Source organism: Lissotriton helveticus, chromosome 11 (assembly GCF_964261635.1).
Source record: "Lissotriton helveticus chromosome 11, aLisHel1.1, whole genome shotgun sequence".
Taxonomy (NCBI): domain Eukaryota; kingdom Metazoa; phylum Chordata; class Amphibia; order Caudata; family Salamandridae; genus Lissotriton; species Lissotriton helveticus.
In genome coordinates this window covers 387,256,408-387,268,737 of record NC_136072.1, presented here as the reverse complement: position 1 = coordinate 387,268,737, position 12,330 = coordinate 387,256,408, and positions in this window count along the sequence as shown.

Here is a 12,330-nt window from a genome sequence, read left to right as displayed (position 1 = left end):
CCGCAGCGCGTAACATAAGCGTGAGAGGTCATGTGACTTGTTAATAACACTTTTCATTGGTTCATTTCACTTTTGGTTTCATAATGTTGTTAGGCTTGGTCATGTGACCTAAAAATAACACTTTTCATTGGTTTAGAACTATTTTTTTTTCTCAAATGATGAAAACCCCTCCTTCTTTTTACCTCATTCTTACTTTCTATTTCCAGAGAGCAAGACCTATTTTTCACAATGGCTTCTGTAATAGCTGCAGCTGGTGCTTCTCAGCAACCACCACCACCACCACCACCAAAAGGACCACCACCAACACTGGACTTTGGTAGAGAGGAAGATAATGAGGACGAAGAGGAGGAGGAGGAGGAAGAGCAAGTAAGGCAGTTCCTGCCAGAAACATCAAGGCAGAGCCATATTAAAGACCACTACATATGGCAATTCTTTAAAATTCCACCTGGACAAAAGAAGGTCAATGCACCCCAGGTGTCTTGTTTGATTTGCAAAAATATACTTTCTCGTGGCAACCCCAACAAGAAATACAGCTTTGGCAATCATACAATGATTCGCCACATGGAGCGATGGCATCCCAATAATCTTTCCCAAGCACAAGTAAGGGATCTTGCTGCCAACCCCCCAGATGTCATCCCCAGCACCAACAGGGGTCAAAGCTCATTCGCCGGACCAGAAGGCCGAGAAATAATCCCCAATATTCAAGCTCCTTTTGCACACTACAAAATAGTTTGTATATATTGTGGAGGAACTATTGCTTATGGAGAGAAGAGTATTACTTTGATTAACCGAGCTGGAGAAAATCATAAATGCTACAAGATGAGAAAACAATGAATCCTTTTTATTTTTTTTTGCTCCTGTTGAGACATGTTCTAACCCTGCTTTTTTGTTATTTCCCCCTTACAAAACACAAAAAAAACACAAAATAGTTTTCAAAAATCCAAAAAAAAATCAAAAAATTGTTCAGAAAATTCATAAAAAAAATAAAAAAAAAGAAAAAGAATAAAAAAACAGTTCTTTTCAGAACTACCTTCCATTTATAACAAAATTGCCAAAATGTTTATACCCTGTCTTTCTTTTCTCCTCATAGTACGCTCCTCCGACCGCTTCCCGGTACGCGTACCGGGCGCTACCCACGCAAAAAAAACAAAAAATATTTTTGTTTTTTTGCCCCGCGGGGCCCTTTTAAAGCCTCCACATTGACGCCGCCTCACGTACCAACGTATTTTCTCCGCATTTTACACCCTATGCCGCATAACAGGTCATGTGACTTGTTTATAAAACTTTTCATTGGTTCATTTTACTTTTGGTTTCCTAATGATGGAAGGCATGATCATGTGACCTAAAAACAACACTTTTCATAGGATGAAAACTTTTTTTTTTCCCCAAACGATGAAAGCCCCACCTTGTTTCTGGATGTTTCAGACTGAAGCTGGCGTCAGCATGAAAGCACCACCATCTCGTAGCTCAGTCGTGGTCATTCCGCGAGCAATCATGGCAGCCGCTCCCCACCAGAAGCCTGCAGGAGTCGGAGCCCCCAAAACTTTTGATGAATTCTCAAGGCGGAGGGGACGCTTTCGAGAATGGGGTCCAAGACCTAGCAGACAAGCGTCCGATTTCCAAGGTGTCCCAGGGCCATTTCAGTGGACCAGGCCCAAAAAGGAAACAGCCTGCCGCCATTTTGAGAGTCCTGTGACAGCCGCCTATCGCTGCACCGCAAGAGTGGGCGCAACTCAGCTGAATTGCGGCTTTTGACACAGTGGACCAAAAACGGACGGAATGGCAACTGAAACGGTAAAGGGGCGCCCCACTACAACAGATGACACTCCACCTGGACAGGCCCGTTCACCGCCTCCCCCGGGGCGCCCCGCGCCGTTATTCGGAGCAGCATTGTAGGATACCAAAACCAGTGCGGCAACTTACTGGACATCACCTTGGTGCCATCGTTCTGCTGCCTTGGAACTATTCGCACAACAGTTTGCTACTGATGACCCACCCCCCGCGACGCCCCACGCCGGAAATCTGGACGTTGTGCTGCGTTGGGACTATTCGCACAGCCGACCGCTACTTCGTTGTTTTTCCCTAAAAATGTTTATATGTTATTACTATTTTTGTTTTCTTGTATATATTTATAAATTATTAAAGTTTTATAATCTTACTACTTTGTCGGAGTGCTATATATTTTTAATGTGACACATAATTGTAAAAACTTTGATGTACAAAGAGTCATCCCTGGAATCTTCCGCTTCAGGCTCGGTCCCCTCCCCAATCACAATACAGGATGGTTTTCAGATAATAGCAACGCTTCTGCTGTGACGGATCTCATCGAGTGTGGGCCTTGATCTACTATAACTCCTTTGAAGAGGGGTGATTCTTTACAGCTGTGGCCATAAACTACATCTGCAGGGCTAGCTGATACCCTAGGACCAGCCTGGACAATCGGACACAGAGGAAAAGGAGTATCAGAGGGTGCGGTAGTGAATAGGGCGAAAGGGAGGTGTCGGGCGGGCACAGGGTGTGATTCTCAGGGAAGAGCAGCGCAGATGGGGGAGGTTTATTACCCATGCATAAGACAGAGAGCGGGGGTGACCACTGCCTGGGGGAGATGCTTGCGAGGGTGGGGAGCCATGCTAAGGATCGATAGCGTGCACAGAGTGGGTCTGGTCAAGGCATCTAAAATGGCTGCCGTGCACGACAAAAGTGTGGCATTTGAAAAAAGACAAGATGGCGCAGACAATGTTTTTCAACACTTCCTGATTTCCTTCGAATCGAACGTTAACAGACGTTGGGGCATATTACCAAAGTTAAGCGATATTTATCCCTAACGATGCTTAGCAACGATTTTTTTACCGTCAGAAATTATCGCAGATAAACCTTGCTATTATCAAGGTTTATCGGAAATACGATAAAAAACGACCGCAATGCATTAATATCGCTGAAAACTCAGCGATATTCATGCATTACCGAGCTAATGCTCTTAGCCATGTTATCCACCTCCCATTGGATAACATGGCTAAGAACTGCTCAGGGCAGGTGGTAGCTTTTGGAGATATTCGCGCTTATCTCGAATATTTCCAAAAGTTGATAATAGGAGATAGCGATGTTAGCGACTGTTTCCAGTCGCTAACATCTTGGCATGCCCACTTTGCATGTCATTAGTGATAAATATCACTCACATGCAAAGTGGGGCCCAAGATGGTCGCTATCTTCTACTAGCCGTCGCTAACTGGTGTTAGCAACAGCTAGGTAATACACATATAATTTTATCTTGTTTCTGAACGTTAATTTCTCAAAATGCACTGAAGCACATATATTGAGACCTAGCAAAGGCACATCGGGCTACCAGTCCCTACAATTTTGCCAAGTTTCGTGCAAATCCATTCAGCTGTTCGATCCTACCGAGAGACAAGATGGCGGCCGCTACTGACTGTTTGGAATGTTTACAGACACCGGAGAGCCAATCAGCTTCGCTTCGCAAAGCTCCGTAACGCGAAAAGTACGCGGTGCGCTGTTACAGATATATATCTTTTTTTGAACGTTAATTTCTCAAAATCCACTGGAGCACATATATTGAGATCTAGCAAAGGCACATCGGGCTACCAGTCCCTACAATTTTGCCAAGTTTCGTGCAAATCCATTCAGCTGTTCGATTATTATTATTTTTATTTTTTTTTGCCCCGCGGGGCCCTTTTAAAACCTCCACATCAAACCTAGGGGGTGAGCGACAATGTACTATGCCCCCTTATGGTCATTTGCCCCTTCGCTTTGGCCTCCTCTTGTCTCTCGATCCTACCGAGAGACAAGATGGCGGCCGCTACGGACTGTTTGGAATGTTGACAGACGCCGGAGAACCAATCAGCTTCGCTTCACAAAGCTCCGTTGCGCGAAAAGTACGCGTACTGGAGCGCTGCCCGGTCCGCTGTTACAGATATATATCTTTTTTTAAACGTTAATTTCTCAAAATCCACTGCAGCACATATATTGAGACCTACAAAAGGCACATCGGGCTACCAGTCCCTACAATTTTGCCAAGTTTCGTGCAAATCCATTCAGCCGTTCGGGCTAAAAGTGAGGCCAACCGCCCTATGGAAAACTCAATGTTAAAAACACGTTTTGGGACCCCCCTTTTTTCTCGGCCCCCCCTTGACGACCCCCCCCCAAATTTTCAAGGGATGCCCAGAAACAAAATGTGCTATTTTCCTGAAAATTTCAGCCAATTCCGTCCACAAACGCCAAAGTTATTAGACATAGAATTTTCAAAAAACCCATAGAGAAAAAATCCTAACTATATATACCTACTGGCGACCGCCAGTAGGTAATATATATATATATATATATATATATATATATATATATATATATATATTACCTACTGGCGGTCGCCAGTAGGTATATATGTTTGTTTGTAGAAGGCTTTGTTTCGATAACATTTTATCTTAAAAAGCATCACAATAAAAACAATCTCACGATACAAATTCCACAAGATAAAACAAAAAAAAGAATGATCATACACAGTATACCATCCAGTAATAAAAAGTTTGATAACACATTAGGGTTAAGAACTGATTAAACATTATAATCATTTATCTTTAAGCCTTCTTGCTCTAATAATCCATACCCAGCTAAGAAATTTGGAGATAGCACAAACATATACTAGCCGAGTGTCTGACATGAGGATTCGCAAGGCCAAATGAGACCTAGTACCCATATTCCTGCACACTGGTTTCAACCACCTAGATCTCGGGAGTTTATATGCAGTGCATTCGAATAAGATATGCGGCACTGTTTCCAAGATCAGCGGACAGAATGGGCATGAGCTAAGGGTACTTGGGGACACGCTCCAGCGTGCTGTAAACTCACCAAGAGGAAGGGTGCCAATCCTAAATTTAAAATACAGCATGCGATCGCGCGGTTTGGTAATGAAATCAAAATAGGGCTCTAACGAGGGTGCATCCTTTAGAAGAAGATAGTTAGAAACAATCCTACCATTTTTGGGATTTGAATATTTTTTATTATACACCCAACTCCAGTAAATCTGCTTCAATTGGGATTTTGGCACAGCAGATCGAGTTGTCCATGCCTACCCCAACCCAAACTCAACAAATAAAGATTTTACATTACGCAGCCAACTAATTTTTGTCCAACCAGACATAGACAGAATTTCTGCCAGCCCTTCCGCATAATGAGCAAGTTCCGGGACTCGCCATAGACGTGACCAAAGTAGCAATGGGCGGAGCTGGGCCTGGTCCTTTATTGGGCGATTCCCCAAATCGTACAGTACCGGAATCATAGGTGTACTTTGGGGAAGGGACAACAACGACCTAAAAAAATTGTTCTCTGACAGGGTAAGCTGGTCAATGTTACAGGCACCCCATAATTCTGCCCCATACAGGGACCCACTAACTGCTCTTGCGTTGTAGATCTCTACAATGGGGGAAATAGGTTTTGTTGTAGAACTACACTGTTCTTTAATAAGTGTGCCTGTTACCCTTTTAAGAGAGAGGACCATTTTGTTAATATGAGGGCCCCAGTGCATTCGATCGGAGAGTCTGATGCCCAAATAATCGAATTCTGCCACCCTATCCAGCTGCACACCGTTCAGGTTTGGCGGAATTCCCATTTTTTTAGCCGGATTTAATACTAGATATTTAGTTTTACCGGTATTAATTACCAGTCCCCTAAGTGTGCAGAACACATAGAAACTATCGAGTAGCTTCTGCAAGCCCACTGGGGACTTCGAGATGAGGAGGGTGTCGTCAGCAAATAGCAGGGTCGGGATACGTTTGCCCGCCAGGGAGGGAGCATCTGCAGGTGTTCTTAGCAGATGCTCCACCACTCCATTAACATAAAGTGAAAATAGAGCGGGGGCTAGCACACAACCCTGGCGGACGCCCCTACTCACCGCTATTCTAGATGTTTTTTGGCCCTGGCTACCCCACCTCACCTGGGCGAAGTTTCCCTCGTGAAGCTTGATTAGGATACTCAAGATGTATGTAGGCATACCCAGGTCCTGCAGAACCCCCCATAAGCTCTGCCTCGGTACTAGATCGAAGGCAGTCTTCAGGTCTATAAAGGCCAGGTAAAGACTGCCTCCGCCCAGAACAACTGTCTTCCAGTACTACAAATGTAGTCGGAAGGCCTGCTCGATTGTTCCCGTTCCAGAGCGGAAACCTGCCTGTAAGTCGGACAGAATTTTGTTGTCTTCGACCCACTGGAGGATTCTGCCTAATACTGCCTTCCCTATAACCTTTTGCGTGGAATCTATTAGGCTAATAGGGCGGTAGTTGGCGGGTTCGTCCCTCGAGCCCTTCTTAAAAATAGGGACCACCTCCGCCCCTCTCCAAGACTCCGGGATTGGCGCACCCTTCATGATGGCATTAAGGAGACCTGCCAAGATCCTCCCCCACTCTGAATAGTTTAAGCGCAACAGGTCTCCTGGAACCCCATCAGGGCCTACTGCTTTACGCGGAACCAAGGAGCGAATAATCGCTTCAACCTCTTTTGCCGTGAATCCGATGGCCTCCTCCTTGAACAGCTCAAGACTATCCAAAGACTGAACTTCTTCGCCGAGGGAGTCAACAGTATACAGGGAAGAAAAGTGGGCAAACCAACTGTCACCAGTGATGTTGCAGGTAATCAGAGAACTATCCGGTCTATTCCTTGATCTTACCAGATCCCAGAAACCTCGTGCGTCCTTACCCGCACTGGCCTTCTTGAGGACCTAGTTTCCATAGGAAATCCGCAACATTCTAATAGGAATAACTTTGGCGCCGGTTGTTGAATCTTCGCGAATTTCTCAAAGAAGATGGCCCATTCCGCTCCTCTTCTTCCCTGAAAGTCTCGGGTAGATTTGTCAAACGGGAGCCGAGAAAAAAGGGGGGTCCCAAAACATGCTTTCCCCATGTTAATTTCCATAGGACAATTAGACACGGCTACAGCCCAAACGGCTGAACGGAATTACACCAAATTTGGCAAAATGGTAGAGTCTGATTCGCAGATCACACTTTTGCTGAAATGGTGTAAATCCCTCCAGTAGTTGTTGAGAAAATCAAATTTGAAAAAAATTATCTATCTATAGGTGCGCACCATGCGCGCACCGTGCGAGCACCCCGCGATTTTTCAAAAAAAATTAAAAATTGGGGGGCCTTGAGGGTCCTTGTGGGACCCCTTGAGCAGGCCTAGAGGGTCAGGGTGCTTCTACCCTGCACCCTTTTTGAGTTCTACACTTTAATTTTTCTGCTTTCCTGTGCCTCAGTCTACCGACTAGTGGTCCTGATAGATGCAAATTGAATTTCTTTGTCTTTTAGTAAGGTCGAGTGTTCTTGCTCTGTTTGTGCATAAATGTTGATTGCCTTCAGTAGGGTAGGTTGCAGTCCAGCACGTTTTCATTTCAGTATGGAGTCCTGTGCTCGCAAAGTCCCAATGAGTTTAGAACTCAGAGCCTCGTATTGCTGACAACTCCGCTTCGATTTCAGCACACGATGGTGCACTCTCCACGGCCGAGCTGCCGTGCGAAAATGTAAAACACAAAGTGCCCGGAGGGCAGGGCACTGTCGAGTGCTTCCCCGATCCTATGGGCATTTTGTTTATCCATATCTACACACGGCGGCCCGGCCGTGGGGGAAGAACCATCGCCTGCTGGGGAGAGAAACGCTATCACCGGCTGGGCGAGGCTGGTGTCTCACACTGTTTGGGACAAGTCAGCACAGTGCTCCTCAGGAAAAGCAGCCTGCGCAACGTGACACAACCCACTAGAGGTTTGAAAGCAAAGCAACATTTTTAAATGAACACTCGAACTTACTGAAAGAATATTGTATTTCTCGCAACAAGGACTGCAAGTCCCATAAATCATCAGGATGTTACTGCACTAAGCGATGTTCACTGGGGGGCTTGCCATAATAAAGGGAGCCGGAAATTATGTTTGTGAGACTTGAGTGTCATTTATGCAGCCAATGAAGAAGAGGGTCATACCTTGAAACGCGTCGGCATAATTAATTTAGTGGAACGTGAAAGCAGCCTGGAGTACAGAGCCGGAGGGCAGGGCACTGTCGAGTGCTTCCCCAATGCTAAGGGCATTTTGTTTATCCATATCTACACACGGCGGCCCGACCGTGGGGGAAGAACCATCGCCTGCTGGGGAGAGAAACGCTATCACCGGCTGGGCGAGGCTGGTGTCTCACACTGTTTGGCCCAAGTCAGCACAGTGCTCCTTAGGAAAAGCAGCCTGCGCAACGTGACACAACCCACTAGAGGTTTGAACGCAAAGCAACATTTTTAAATGAACACTCAAACTTACTGAAAGAATATTGTATTTCTCGCAACAAGGACTGCAAGTCCCATATATCACCAGGATGTTACTGCACTAAGCGATGTTCACTGGGGCTTGCCATAATAAAAGGAGCCGGAAATTATGTTTGCAAGACTTGAGTGTCATTTATGCAGCCCATGAAGAAGAGGGTCATACCTTGAAACGCGTCAGCATAATTAATTTAGTGGAACGTGAAAGCAGCCTGGAGTACAGAGCCGGAGGGCAGGGCACTGTCGAGTGCTACCCCGATGCTAAGGGCATTTTATTTATCCATATCTACACACGGCGGCCCGGCAGTGGGGGAAGAACTATCGCCTGCTAGGGAGAGAAACGCTATCACCGGCTGGGCGAGGCTGGTGTCTCACACTGTTTGCGACAAGTCAGCACAGTGCTCCTCAGGAAAAGCAGCCTGCGCAACGTGACACAACCCACTAGAGGTTTGAAAGCAAAGCAACATTTTTAAATGAACACTCGAACTTACTGAAAGAATATTGTATTTCTCGCAACCAGGACTGCAAGTCCCATAAATCACCAGGATGTTACTGCACTAAGCGATGTTCACTGGGGGCTTGCCATAATAAAAGGAGCCGGAAATGATGTTTGCGAGACTTGAGTGTCATTTATGCCGCCCATGAAGAAGAGGGTCATACCTTGAAATGCGTCGGCATAATTAATTTAGTGGAACGTGAAAGCAGCCTGGAGTACAGAGCCGGAGGGCAGGGCACTGTTGAGTGCTTCCCCGATGCTAAGGGCATTTTGTGTATCCATATCTACACACGGCGGCCCGGCCGTGGGGGAAGAACCATCACGTGCTGGGGAGAGAAACGCTATCACCGGCTGGGCGAGGCTGGTGTCTCACACTGTTTCGGACAAGTCTGCACAGTGCTCCTCAGGAAAAGCAGCCTGCGCAACGTGACACAACCCACTAGAGGTTTGAAAGCAAAGCAACATTTTTAAATGAACACTCAAACTTACTGAAAGAATATTGTACTTCTCGCAAGAAGGACTGCAAGTCCCATAAATCACCAGGATGTTACTGCACTAAGCGATGTTCACTGGGGGGCTTGCCATAATAAAAGGAGCCGGAAATGATGTTTGTGAGACTTGAGTGTCATTTATGCAGCCCATGAAGAAGAGGGTCATACCTTGAAATGCGTCGGCATAATTAATTTAGTGGAACGTGAAAGCAGCCTGGAGTACAGAGCCGGAGGGCAGGGCACTGTCGAGTGCTTCCCTGATGCTAAGGGCATTTTGTTTATCCATATCTACACACGGCGGCCCGGCCGTGGGGGAAGAACCATCGCCTGCTGGGGAGAGAAACGCTATCACCGGCTGGGCGAGGCTGGTGTCTCACACTGTTTGAGACAAGTCAGCACAGTGCTCCTCAGGAAAAGCAGCCTGCGCAACGTGACACAACCCACTAGAGGTTTTAAAGCAAAGCAACATTTTTAAATGAACACTCGAACTTACTGAAAGAAAATTGTATTTCTCGCAACAAGGACTGCAAGTCCCATAAATCACCAGGATGTTACTGCACTAAGCGATGTTCACTGGGGGGCTTGCCATAATAAAAAGAGCCGGAAATGATGTTTTCGAGACTTGAGTGTCATTTATGCAGCCCATGAAGAAGAGGGTCATACCTTGAAACGCGTGGGCATAATTAATTTAGTGGAACGTGAAAGCAGCCTGGAGTACAGAGCCAGAGGGCAGGGCACTGTCGAGTGCTTCCCCGATGCTAAGGGCATTTTGTTTATCCATATATTACCTACTGGCGGTCGCCAGTAGGTATATATAGTTAGGATTTTTTCTCTATGGGATTTTTGAAAATTCTATGTCTAATAACTTTGGCGTTTGTGGACGGAATTGGCTGAAATTTTCAGGAAAATGGCACATTTTGTTTCTGAGCAGCCCCTGAAAATTGGGGGGGGTTTCGTCCAGGGGGGGTCGAGAAAAAAGGGGGGTCCCAAAACATGTTTTTAACATTGAGTTTTCCATAGGGCGGTTGGCCTCACTTTTAGCCCGAACGGCTGAATGGATTTGCACGAAACTTGGCAAAATTGTAGGGACTGGTAGCCCGATGTGCCTTTTGTAGGTCTCAATATATGTGCTCCAGTGGATTTTGAGAAATTAACGTTTAAAAAAAGATATATATCTGTAACAGCGGACCGGGCAGCGTCCCAGGACGCGTACTTTTCGCGCAACGGAGCTTTGTGAAGCGAAGCTGATTGGTTCTCCGGCGTCTGTCAACATTCCAAACAGTCCGTAGCGGACGCCATCTTGTCTCTCGGTAGGATCGAGAGACAAGAGGAGGCGAAAGCGAAGGGGCAAATGACCATAAGGGGGAATAGTAGATCCTCGCTGACCCCCTAGGTTTGATGTGGAGGTTTTAAAAGGGCCCCGCGGGGCAAAAAAAAAAAATAATAATAATAATCGAACGGCTGAATGGATTTGCACGAAACTTGGTAAAATATTAGGGACTGGTAGCCCGATGTGCCTTTGCTAGGTCTCAATATATGTGCTCCAGTGGATTTTGAGAAATTAACGTTCAAAAAAAGATATATATCTGTAACAGCGCTCCGCTTCGCGTACTTTTCGCGCAACGGAGCTTTGTGAAGCGAAGCTGATTGGTTCTCCGGCGTCTGTCAACATTCCAAACAGTCCGTAGCGGCCGCCATCTTGTCTCTCGGTAGGATCGAGAGACAAGAGGAGGCGAAAGCGAAGGGGCAAATGACCATAAGGGGGAATAGTAGATCCTCGCTGACCCCCTAGGTTTGATGTGGAGGTTTTAAAAGGGCCCCGCGGGGCAAAAAAAAAATAATAATAATAATCGAACGGCTGAATGGATTTGCACGAAACTTGGTAAAATATTAGGGACTGGTAGCCCGATGTGCCTTTGCTAGGTCTCAATATATGTGCTCCAGTGGATTTTGAGAAATTAACGTTCAAAAAAAGATATATATCTGTAACAGCGCTCCGCTTCGCGTACTTTTCGCGTTACGGAGCTTTGCGAAGCTGATTGGTTCTCCGGCGTCTGTCAACATTCCAAACAGTCCGTAGCGGCCGCCATCTTGTCTCTCGGTAGGATTGAGAGACAAGAGGAGGCCAAAGCGAAGGGGGAAATGACCATAAGGGGGCATAGTAGATCCTTCCTGACCTCTTAGGTTTGATGTACCATTTTGCCAAGTTTGGTGTAATTCCGTTCAGCCATTCAGGCTGTAGACGTATGTAAATGTCCTATGGAAAATTGCATGGGGAAAACACATTTGAAAGTGTTGAAATTTAGAACCAATTAAAATGTTACTTTGGTTTTGTATTTGTGTGTGATGAAAGTTAATTGGTTATGTATATATGTCAAATGAGAGGAAACCACAGCCATTTTGTGATACTACTGTCTGAGGTACATTTGTGAGGAATTTTTGGTGGTGAATTTCTGGTGTTTGATTTACACAGTACTAACACTTTTCCTACTTTTAAAAAGGTGAGTTGTTAATTTGTAAGGGGAACTATGTTGTACACTTGAAGATAATTTGAAAAATGTTTTCTGTTATTTATTTGCAGTCCTTCTGTTATACTAAATACTTGATAAAGTTAGTTTTATATTATGTATTACTAAAAACGATAAATGAAAGTGATTATTTTTTTCTGCAATTTACAGCAAGCAATTTCAAAATAAAATGGCTCACAATGAAGAGACCGTGGCAATTTCTTTTGAATTGTCCACTACATTGATTGAAATTGAGAGCACCAATAATGAAATATTGTCACAAGGAGGACATGACTTGTATGATTCCATTAGATTGATTGAAATGGACAGCACCAAGAATGAAATATTGTCACAAGGAGATGACTTGAATGATTCCACTACGTTGATTGAAATTGAGAGCAGCAATAATGAAATATTGTCACAAGGAGGAGATGACTTGTATGATTCCATTAGATTGATTGAAATGGACAGCACCAATAATGAAATATTGTCACAAGGAGGAGATGACTTGAATGATTCCACTACATTGATTGAAATT